Source organism: Hyla sarda, chromosome 4, assembly GCF_029499605.1.
Source record: "Hyla sarda isolate aHylSar1 chromosome 4, aHylSar1.hap1, whole genome shotgun sequence".
Lineage (NCBI taxonomy): Eukaryota > Metazoa > Chordata > Amphibia > Anura > Hylidae > Hyla > Hyla sarda.
The window spans coordinates 178398871-178411233 of record NC_079192.1 but is presented as its reverse complement, the minus strand read 5'-3'; the positions used below and the strand labels follow the sequence as shown (position 1 = coordinate 178411233).

Genomic DNA, 12363 nt, shown 5'->3' with positions numbered 1-12363 from the left:
TGTGGTCACATTTTATAGGACTAGTTACTTTAAAGTCATTATCAGAAAGCTGCAGTAATTGCAGGGAATGACAGGAAATGTTACTTTATTCTGTAATAGTGCAAAGCTATCTTATGACACCTAGACTAAGCTGTTTCATAGTGTTTATAAAATTAGTCGAAAAAGAAGGGTATTTCCGCTCCCTTCAAAGCATTAAGTAGGTGTAAGGGGAAATCTTTGCTAACGTTTTCTGTGAACGGCAGGGTTCCCTCGCTGAAAAGAGCTTCTTTCATACAGCAAATGAGGGCTGCAACAGAATATGACTTCTGTTTATGGTAAAAAGTATACGCAGGCATTTTGTGGTGTACCCATAGGTTTCTGTAGGTCAAACTTGTTCTAGAACATTCTGGGAAATGTATCATTCCATGCATATATTCTGTTGTTCTTATAACAGATAAGGGTAGTTTATGGCTTGTGTCTAAGTAAGTAATTTATTAAAATGATGCCTGATGTATAATACATTTCAATCTGAACCAATTGTCTAATGCATACAGTGGTTGCTTCAGATGATTCTTTTTCTTTCTCTGATATGTTAGCTTCTACAAAGTGTGTACAAAAATGTTTCTTTTTAAATTGTTATTAAAAATAAGTTTCAAATGTCGATCGGACATGTCAAAAGTTGTTGATTGCAACGGTTGTCACTTCTGAGACCTGCTGTGATTAATAGCTAGGGAAGAGGGCAAAATTGCGCTCCACTCCCCTGAGAGACATGGCCGACCAGGGAGCACAATTCTGCCCGCTTCCCTGGCTAATAACTCAGAAGTGACACCCATTGCGATCAACATTTGTTAACATGTCTGATTGTCACATCAAAAGTTATTGTACAGCTACAGTAGACTTAAAGGAGAACTCCAGAATATAAAAATTGTCCTCCATACTGCCGGCAGTAAAAAAATAAAGATTTACATACCTTCCTTCGCTCCCCGGGGCCTCCGGTAACCAGCTGCGGTTTCCGCCGCGATCCTCTTCCTGGTTGCTGGTGGTCGGCGAGTCATATTGCACTCAGCCAATCACCGGCCACAGTGAAGTCCCGACTCGGCTGGTGGGAGGGGCAGTGTGATGTTTTAGGCTGAGCGGCAGTGTGACGTTTTCGGCCCCGGCAGCAGGTGCCGGTGGAGTGAAGAATTTTGTGTCTTGAAGAGTTCTCACACTGCCGCTCAGCCTATCGCCGGCCGAGTCGGGACTTCACTGTGGCCGGTGATTGGCTGAGTGCAGTATGACTCGCCGACCACCAGCAACCAGGAAGAGGATCGCGGCGAAGACCGGAGACGGTTACCGGAGGCCCCGGGGGAGCGGAGAAAGGTATGTACATCTTTATTTTTTTTACTGCTGGCAGTATGGGGGACAATTTTTATATTCTGGAGTTCTCCTTTAAAAGTGAGCACTGTAAAGTTCACACAATGTAAAATTTACTGACATGTTTAATTTTTTGTATGCATTTTTGTCTGCAATTGGAAAGAAAACAGCTTTAATATTTTTTCAGATTACAAACAAAAATGCGCACATAAAATAAATGATGTCGCTAAATTTTATGATGTGTACTAGAGATGAGCGAACTTACAGTAAATTCGATTCGTCACGAACTTCTCGGCTCGGCAGTTGATAACTTTTCCTGCATAAATTAGTTCAGTTTTCAGGTGTTCCCGTGGGCTGGAAAAGGTGGATACAGTCCTAAGAGACTTTCTTAGGACTGTATCCACCTTTTCCAGCCCACCGGAGCCCCGTAAAGCTGAACTAATTCATGCAGGAAAAGTCAGCAACCGCCGAGCTGAGAAGTTCTTGACGAATCGAATTTACTGTAAGTTCGCTCATCTCTAATGTGTACATGTAGCCTAAAGAACATTTGTACGGAGCATATTAATGGCTACAGTCGCAAATCTTTGAGCAAAGAAATTACTTCTACAACAATTTGCTGCAATTTCACGTTTGACCTTGACTGTTCAGCATTGATCAATTCCCCCAGTGTCTTTAACCATATGTTGGAAGGATTACATCAGGGTACTTATCAATTCCTATATATTATATAATATATTATATTACATATTTTTTTTATGATAAAGCCACTGGTAGACATATGCACCGGTATGGCATGCATTTGCATTTCTTGCTTACAAAAAGTATATATTGTTGTTGTTTTTTTTTTTTTTTAGAAATAATAAATAAAAAAGAATCTTCAGTGTCTCATATATTGTGTGAGAAAAGAATCTTTTAAAAGGGAGAATCTTCAGATTTTGGAGATGTGTGTGACAATATGTGATGAGGCAGGCTGATGTAACAATTTCCAGAAAAGGGGAAGGAAACATTGTGATGCATAAGCAACAGGGAGGAAAGTTGTTCCACGGTAATTGTCAGTACTAAGGGGTTGTCTGCATTCTTTTGCATATGCTTTACAGTTCCATTTATTCCTATGGCAGTACCATGAGTAGCTTGATTACCCAGCAGTTTATATCTGCCTGAGGTGTATCTTTAATCTGCTTTTGACAGATCTGTAATCTTAGCATTATTATACTGTACAGTTCTGGTTCTGTAGTTACATTATGTAAAATGTATGGTGGAAAGTACTACATTCGCAAGTGTGAACTGGCGTAAACACTGAAGGGGCTGCAGTTCTCAGATAGGCACCACAGCCCTTTTGAACATCTGATCGGCAGAGGTGCTAGAGGTTTGCCCACCACCAATTTAATATTGATGACACATCCTGGGGATAGGACATACATTTTTAAAGTCAGAATAATCTGACTTTACAGAATAGAGCTTCTCCTTAGTAGATTGTAAACTCTATTGGACCTATGGGTGGCACTTTATAAATAAAGTATAAGAAGAATCTTAAAAGAAGCATATAGATAGCACACATGTTTGGCTTTCCATATAGTTCTTCTGAATCCTAATTTTACTACTTACGAGATTTGGTATGAGAAACGGTCATTTGTTGCAGGGGCAAAAAATGGTTCTATAATAATCAAAGTATAAAACACTCATCAAAGGATTACTGAATCACCCTTTTAGGGTAAGTTCATGTCCCTCCATCTCTTTGCTTTGGGTCCACTATCTGAGGCTGCCTGGCTGTTAAAGTGGTTGTCTAGGATGAGGAAAACACTGCTTCTTTTTTGCAAAAACAGCACCACTCCATTGACCTAAATGGGGCTGAGTTGCAGTACTACACACAACCTTTGGACAAGAGTGGCGCTGATTTTGCAAGAACGAAGGAGTGTTTTTCTTATCCTGGCCAAGGATTCATCTGTCTTATATGTTTAAAGAAAATCTAAATTATGCTGTAATGCATACTAATTTCACTTGGGTAACAAATCTAAATAAAACCACCTAAGGGGGGGAAAAAACTCCAAAAAACTACACGTAATAAGGATAATAAAATATATTTAGAGGGAATGTGCTATGCAGATTTATTTCTATTGATTAGAGCAAGATACTGATGCATATTCTTTTTTTAATCTGTTTCTATTTTTATTTCATATTTGAGTACATTATTATGGGGACAGCCATATTACCTGTTCAAACACTCTCGTTTCTTAACAGTATTTAGCTATATGCTTTATGCAAACTTAATGGAAATTAAAAATAATAGACTAAAAAGGCCTTATTGACTTTTATGGAAAAGCTTTCTTGGCCTTCTCTGTGACCTGTGTGGAGTTCACTATGCAGGGAGGGGGAGGAAAGGAGCTTTGACCATTACCCATTGTAAATGGCCTAATCCCAATTTACCTGTAGCCTGATGTCACCTTTCACTGTAATGCAGTCTGTGTTGATAAGGAGGACATTGTAGAGAACTGTCAGCTTATTATTAGGCTTAGTGGCCTGAATGATAATTGCAGGACTTCAGGATTATTTTATAATGTATATAGTAAAATGAAAAGTAATAAAAGCAACATAAAAAGTGATTTGAACAATTGGTCACTTTCTGATAATCTGATTTTCAGATTTAAAGCTTTGCTGTGCTGATTTATTTGATTTTACAGATTTGTTAACATCTTAGTCAAATAAGGACCTGTATGCCACCCATGTTACAGGCAGGGACAGAAATAGCTAATGCAGCTGTATATTTTTAAGCTTGATTCTTAAAAATGTGTGTATAACATGAAGAGAATATGGATTTTGAGGTTAAAGTAATATTCCAAAAATCTAAAATGATCCCTTTTCCACTGTAGGGGATAATAAGCTTGTCGGTGGGGTCTGGAAAAATTTGCCACCAAATACATGGAGTGCAGTGTTCTTTTATGAGCAGTGCTCCATTTATTTTCTATAAATCTTCCAAACATTGCCAAATGCTAAGCTCGATCAGCTTGTTCTCTCCTGTGGATAGGGGATATTTTTGGATTTTGGGAAAATCCCTTTAATTACATTCACACCTGAATTTGTAGGATATTTAGATTTATTAAATGCAGGCACGTCACGTTGTCATTCATCCTTCCCTGATCATCCTATCTCTACCACCAAGAGACACTGTGCCACACTGATCCTTACACACTGGCATGAGATAGTAAAACCATCCAAGGCAACATAAACACTTTACGCCCAGCTTTGTGGCACTCCTGTCTCAGCCTGCTCTTCTGCCTCCATTCACTTTTATCAGTTCTTTGTTGTCAGTGGTGTTGACAACTATACAGTCCCTCCGATATATCATATAGTTGATCTAAACGGGTCACTAAAGTTTCCTATATGTATATCCAGATGTGACATTCTTGTTGTTTGTCACCTCTGAATTCGGATGGTATCTGCTTTTAATGGTGACTTAGTGTCAGTCATGATAAAACCATTAACCCTTGATTACTCTTTATCCGACCTCTAATTCTATTCATTTTCCTCTAGACTAAAGACCAATTGGTGTCAGCAGAGAATTCACAACAAGAAATCACTATACTCACTCAGAGAACGTTCCAGCAGGCAGCTCATGGTGACACAGCGAGCAAGACACTGACTTCCTTGTCTGTCTGCACCGACTAGTCTAAGCTGAACAGCCCACATAGCCATTAACAAGGGAGGTAAAAGTGAAACTAGAGAATAAACAGGAGCATGTGACCCTGCGTGAAGTCCCTACTATAAACTATGGCACAATATGATACTTTGTCACCCATGACATCACCCTGGATATAATACATATATATATTGTTTACTAGCTGGTCACATACTAGTGAGGAGGGTGTCCTCTGTCACCCTCCATAAAAAGAGTGCAAAACTTATGCCTAATGTTATATTGTGATTCATATGGTGATGTATTCTATGGTTTATGCCAGATTACTGTTTAATGTTGATGCATTTCCTTCAGTGGGGTCTGTAGGAGTAATGTTATCATTGTCCACTCCGTATTATAGATCTGATGTTGGATTGACACAGATTACCATTTTCATTATAAGCACATGGTTATGTTTATTGACACAGGTTATTAAAGCCAGCTAGTAAAACTTATCCCCTATCCACAGGATAGAGGATAAGTGTCTGATCACAGGGGATCCAAACACTGGGACCCTCGTGATCTCTAGGGTAGGGTTGATCTTTTATCAGAGTGCTCTGGCCTCCACCTTCCCAGATGTACTATTTTCTGGAATACATATACACTGGGGCAAAAAAGTATTTAGTCAGCCACCAATTGTGCAAGTTCTTCTACTTAAAAAGATGAGAGAGGCTGTAATTTTCATCATAGGTATACCTCAACTATGAGAGACAGAATGAGGAAAAAAATCCATAAAATCACATTGTCTGATTTTTTAAATTATTTATTTGCAAATTATGGTGGAAAATACGTATTTGGTCACCTACAAACAAGCAAGATTTCTGACTCTCACAGACCTGTAACTTCTTCTTTAAGAGTCTCCTCTGTCCTCCACTTGTTACCTGTATTAATGGCACCTGTTTGAACTTGTTATCAGTATAAAAGACACCTGTCCATAACCTCAAACAGCCACAATCCAAACTCCACTATGGCCAAGGCCAAAGAGCTGTCGAATGGGAAGAAATACGTGGATAGATTCCTCTTAAGAAGGCGCTGGTACCCAGGGATGGAGATAAACTTCTTTATACAGCCAATAAAGAAGTTTATCTCCATCCCTGGGTACCAGCGCCTTCTTAAGAGGAATCTATCCACGTATTTCTTCCCATTGCTTATTACCGGACTGACGGATGTCAAACCGGGTGGTTCCTCGTGGCAGCGGTTTCCCTTGATTTCCACGCTACTATAGGTGTTGTGCTCTTAGCGCAACACCTAGGGGTAAGAACCCATCTTTACGTTACACCTTCATTATCATCAAACGGTCCTCACTAGGGGCGCACCTCTTGTTGTTTTTTTCTCGTTTTTATAAAGAGCTGTCGAAGGACACCAGAAACAAAATTGAAGACTGAATCTGTAATATGCAAGCAGCTTGGTGTGAATAAATCAACTGTGGGAGCAATTATTAGGAAATGGAAGACATACAAGACCACTGAAAATCTGAGAGCTGGGACCAAAGTAACAAAGGCTACCATCAGTTACACATGCAGTGCCAGACGTGTCCCCCTGCTTAAGCCAGTACATGTCCGGGCCCGTCTGAAGTTTGCATTCGGGTGATCCAGAAGATGATTGGGAGAATGTCATATGGTCAGATAAAACCAAAGTAGAACAACCCTTTTTGGTAAAAACTCAACTCGTTGTGTTTGGAGGAGAAAGAATGCTGAGTTGCATCCAAAGAACACCATACCTACTGTGAAGCATGGGGGTGGAAACATCATGCTTTGGGGCTGTTTTTCAGCAAAGGACCAGGACGATTTATGCGTGTAAAGGAAAGAATGAATGGGGCCATGTATCATGAGATTTTGAGTGGAAACCTTCTTCCATCAGCAAGGGCATTGAAGATGAAACGTGGCTCAGTCTTGCAGCATGACAATGATCCCAAGCACACCGCCCAGGCAATGAAGGAGTGGCTTCGTAGGAAGAATTTCAAAGTCCTAGAGTGGACTAGCCAGTCTCCAGATCTCAATCCCATAGAAAGGGAGTTGAAAGTCCATGTTGCCTCAGCCCCAAAACATCACTGCTCTAGAGGAGATCTGCATGGAGGAATGGGCCAAAATACGAGCAACAGTGTGTGAAAACCTTGTAAAGACTTACAAAAAATGTTTGCCAACAAAGGGTATATAACAAAGCATTGAGATTAACTTTTGTTATTGACCACTATAATTTGCAAAGAAATTCTTTTAAAATCAGACAATGTGGTTTTTTTTATTTTTTTTTTCTCATTATGTGTCTCATACCTATGATGAAAATTACAGGCCTCTCTCATCTTTTTAAGTGGAGAACTTTCACAATTGGTGGCTGACTAAATACTTTTTTTGCCCCACTGTATAAAGGATATAGTTTACACATATACTCATAGGTAAAATGAGAGTTAAAGGAGTACTGTCATGCTAAACAATTTGGTGGCCGACACCCACCTCCATGCATCTCTATGGTAGAGCCAGAGATACAGCATTTGTGTATCTCTGGCTCTCCCATAGAGATACATGGAGGGGGCATGTTGACCACTGCTCCGTGTGAATGCTCTGTGCACAAGAAGAGCAGGGAGATGGCAAGAAATTGCAGGGTATCCCAGAGTTCACACCCCCTGCAATGAAATAAGGGATAAATCGTTTAGCATCACAATACTTCTTTAATCCATCCAGACCAATTTTTTATTCTACCATTTATTTTTGTACCCCCTATGAAGAGCTTTGACTGTATGTGACGGGAAAACAGGACAGGAAGTGGGTAGTGTGTATTTTACTGCTATATTGTTGTGAGCACACAAGTAAAAGAGTGGCGGCAGAAGCAAGAGAGTGTTAGTCATCAATACTTTCATGTGAACAGCTTCAGATTGGCGATCCTAGAGTTAGAGATACTGAAGTGAAATTGACACATGTGAGATTGGAACCAGAGAGATGTTTCAACATGGAAGCTAAATCAGAAAATAGAGTCACCTGGTGTATTAACATCATGGTGAAATCTAGTAAGCATTCTTACTGTGCTGCCTGTTCTAGGTTAGAAATGTAAAACCATCCCAGTTCAAAGACTGTACTTTTCATTTTACTTCAGTGAAGTAATTTTATATGTTGAATGTGTTGTAAAAGAAATTGAAGCTTCAATTAGAATTCTCTTAAAATATATTGACGAGTAATGAAAATAAAGAATTAAAACCCCAGTCCCTCTTGTCTCTGTCTTGGTAGTATGTATGAAATATATACCTGCTGCTGCCGGCGTTACTCACCTGGTGCTTCTCCTGCCCCAGCCTCTGCCTCTCTGCTCCGGCGTGCGTGTCCGCATCCTCTAGGGTGCACACGCGCCGTAGCTTTAAGATATAAAGGGCCAGTGAGCTCATTAGTGTAATTCACCTGTGGCTCACTGATAAATTCCTCCACCCTCCTTACTCCCCTACCGGATCTTTGTTGCCTTGTGCCTGAGAGAAAGCATTCCTGAGAGTTGCCTTACCGTGTATCTGATCCTTTGCACTGTGACTTGACTACGCTACTTTGCCACCTGCCTTGACCATCTGCTATCCTGACTACGAGCTGCCTTATCCCTGTGCCTCGCATCTCCTCAGCCGCCTGTGTGGCCGAGCCGTGCCAGGGGTAGCGACCTGGGTGTCGCCTGCCGCAGCAAGTCCATCCTGCTTTGTGGCGGGCTCTGGTGAAAACCAGCGGCACCTTACACTCGGCTCCCTGGTACGGTCGGAGTCATCTGCCCCCCGATCCAGCGAATCCACATCCACCGGAGTTCCTGTCTTCTGAAACGTGAGTGTTACACATATATGTATATACAGGAAATATGTACTGAAATTTCGACCAACTTCATTGTGGTGATTGGTGCTTGTTTGCTGATCATTTGCAAGGCTTGTTTAATCATGTGGCACATTGGTTTCTATTTCTTAGTTGCAATTTTTTATTTCATTTTTTGTACTTTATTATGAGGGGCGCCGTATTGCCGGAGCTGTTTTGAAAAACGTTTAAGGATATGCTTTACAGATATGCATAGGAACTGTCCCATTGACATGTAATAGAAAGGTTACTGGGCGTTCCCTGTGACATTTGAAGAAATAACACAGGGAGTGGGAGCTAGGCTGTGAGCTTCATCTATCTTTTATAATTATTTATGTTGCTTTTTACTGTAATGCTGTACAGATCACATTGTAAGTCAGGTCTTGGCTGGTGTAGATTTGCAGTGTTTTGGAGGGGTCTGCGACTTTTGTGCGACTTTTGCACTTGATAAATCCATTGGCACTGCAAAGTGAAAACTGAAATTGACTTTTGTAAGATTATTTGTAAAACGTTGTAAAAAATTTCATGCACCAAATATAAGCAAGAGAAAAAAAAGACTCTAAAGACAATGATAAATCTCCTCCTAGTTGATTTTCTTTGCTAACAACACTTCTTTAGGAGTGTTGTTACCAAATGAGCCTTTATACCTCTATCAATATGTCCTTTTTACAGAAATAGATTTGAACACTATAGCCTACAGTCACTTTTGGTGTTAGTGTATGATTTCTTTTTTAAAGCAAGCTGTGTACCAGTCAATATGCATTCTTCCTCTTATCCTCTGCTGTAAACAGCTGTTTGAATGTGATGAGTGTTCCCACACATTCATGTCCCTTTATTGGAAACACGATCATGGAAACGAGTCTTTTCCCTGAGCAAACTGCAATTTATTGATGCAGATACAGCTTAGATAGCAAAAGGTTCATGAACAAGGCATGTGCACACATGTTTGATACCCTTCCTATAACCAGCAGACTTCTTTGTGACTAACTCATTATAAACAGAGGGTTTCTGTCAGAACCTATAGGGTTAAAAGGTTCTGACAGGTTGTTTATTTTTGTTGCCAGGTTACGCTTAGCTGTCTGGCTGGTCAGCTGACCTTTTGATGAGAGCACCTGTGGGGTTGACTATTTAACCTGGCAGTTTGCTCTCATTCAGAGCTGGTGAAAGAGTCTCTACTCTAGTAGCTAGCGATTTATCCCTGTTTATTCTTGTTAACCTGGCATCTTTGACTTTTGGCTTATCTTCACGACTTCTCTCTGATATTAATGATTTTGTGCTTTGACAACTCCTGGCTTTTGATGAGGATCGCAGACATTGACTCATTGTGTGAGTGTGTTAGTTTTGTTTTGTTAGTCTGTCTGTTCCCTACAGTCCCTTGACCTGAGTCTGAATTATTGTATTTTATTATTTTGACATTTTACTTCCCTCACTTGTCTAGGAAGGGACTGTCACCATGGTTATGGACCTGTCGTTTAGAGCAGGTACGTAAGTAGGCAGGGACAGGGGAGTGGGTGAGAATAGTGTGCACTCCTTTCCTGCCCATACGTGACAGTTTCTTATCTATAACAGTAATATCTCTATGAAAGAGAACTTCCATTTATGAAAACTTATCCCCTATCCTAAGGATAGGGGATAAGTGTCAGATCGCTGGGGGTCCGACCACTGGATCCCTGAGATCTCCCGAACTGAGCCTCAGCTCTCCTCCTAAATGGGGAGTGTCGACCACAGCACAAAGCGGCGGCCAACACGGCCCCTCCATGCAGATCCATGAAAGAGCTGGAGCACTGCACTCAGAAATCTCCAGTTCTGCCATGGAGCTGCATGGAGGGGATGTGTCGGCTGGAGCTTTGTGCTGCACAGGGCGGAGGCGCAGTGCGGGAAATTGCGGGGGGTCCCAGTGGTCGGACCACCTGCGATCTAACACGTATCCCCTATCTATTAAAGTTTTTCAATACAGAAATAAAGCAACACAGAATATGTACTAATACAAAACACAAGTCAATAACAGGCAATAAATAGGACGACTGAGCAAGTAACTTCACAAGTTACTTTCATGCAATGCTCAGTCATCAATCAGTGCTTATACTTTAATAAAATCTCCTGCTTTCAGCATTTTGCAATAAGAGTTTTAGCCGTTAAGACCATGTGCATAAACAAACTGAAAGGTCATTTGGATAAAGCCCTAGTGGAGAGGTACAACAAGTAGACCAGGGGGTCCAAGGGGACCAGAACCCCAAGCACTTCGGCAACCAGACGTTTCACCATATCCCTATAAGTAACAATCATAGGGCAGGACCAGAATATGTGAAAGACCGTGCCTAGCCCCACACCACAACGCCAACATTGAGGGGGAATATTTGGGTTCAATTTATTGAGCAGTACAGGAGTATGATACCAGACCATTAACAGCTTAAATTGTGTTTCTTTGTAGGCTGTACAAATGGAGGCCTTGGAGGCCCGCTGCCAAATAATCCGCCATTGGGGAAGTGTGATAGTGGTGTTCAAAACCTCCTCCCAACGACTCATGTATCGATGAGAGATGGCACCCCCATCAGGAGGAGCATTAATAATGGAGTAAATGTCCAAGAGATGACCCTTCGTCTGCGGCCCAGAGCGGCACAACCACTCGAAGGCCGTAGGTAGGGAAACCACATGAGTTCCCAACACAGACGACATAAAGTGCCTAATCTGGAGATAATGAAGTCATTCGGAGGAGGGAAGACCATGTCGGGAGACCAAGTTCTCAAAGGATGGCAGTGTGCGGTATAGGGAGTCCACTATATCAGCCCAACAGAAGAGCCCCCTACCACTCCATTCCCTAACCATACAGGAATTGAGGCTCGGGGGGGAAGGCAGGATGGTAAAGGAAAGATTGCAGGGGGAGACCTATTTCCTAGAGCAATACCCTCACACATATCGGGAGAAGGACATAGGTCCTAGCAAGGGGCCTAGGGGAACTGTAGGGGGGAAGGGACTCCAGTGGAATGTATTAGGGTGGGTCGCTGCTAACCACAATTTCTCTAGTTCCATCCAGTGGCTATAAGCGTGATATGTGGTCCAGGCAGCTAGATGGCATAGATGAGCAGCCCAGTAATACTTAGTGACATCTGGTGCCGACAGGCCCCCCATAGACCTACCTGCCATCATGACCAACATTGGGAGGCAATGCCTCTTACCGTCCCAGATAAAAGGAAAAATGGCTGACTGGAATGTTCCCAAGGCAGACCACGGTACTCTGACGGGCAATGTTTTGAAAAAATAAAGTAACTTAGGAAGTATGGTCATTTTAACCACCTGAAAAAAGGAGATATATTGGGACCGCCACTTATCCATGAGTGATCGAAGATGTCTGAACAGAGGACAGTAGTGTAAAGAGAGGAGTAGCGAGAAGTGAGGTGGACACCAAGGTAGGTAATAGCAGAAGGGGACCATCGGAAAGAATAGGCGGCTTGCAGTTGAGTGGAAAGAGAAGGCGGAAGGTTCAAGGGGAGGACCTCAGTTATAGAAAGATTAATTTTGTAGCCAGAGACAACACCATAAGAACGTAGAACC

At 41.6% G+C, this 12363-nt stretch overlaps 1 protein-coding gene across 4 annotated transcripts in view; it reads right to left on the bottom strand.

The window, feature by feature from the left end:
- LOC130368753 (mucosa-associated lymphoid tissue lymphoma translocation protein 1 homolog) overlaps positions 1 to 12363 on the bottom strand; it is a 109520-nt gene that overhangs the window by 43172 nt on the left and 53985 nt on the right. For 2 of the 4 annotated variants that reach the window (XM_056572925.1, XM_056572921.1), the window contains exon 1: positions 4920 to 5015. The exons of the other annotated variants lie outside the window; for them this stretch is intronic. The gene's annotated coding sequence lies outside the window, so the exon portion shown is untranslated. Of the gene's footprint in view, positions 1 to 4919; positions 5016 to 12363 lie in introns of those variants that run through there. 4 annotated transcript variants of the gene reach the window in all.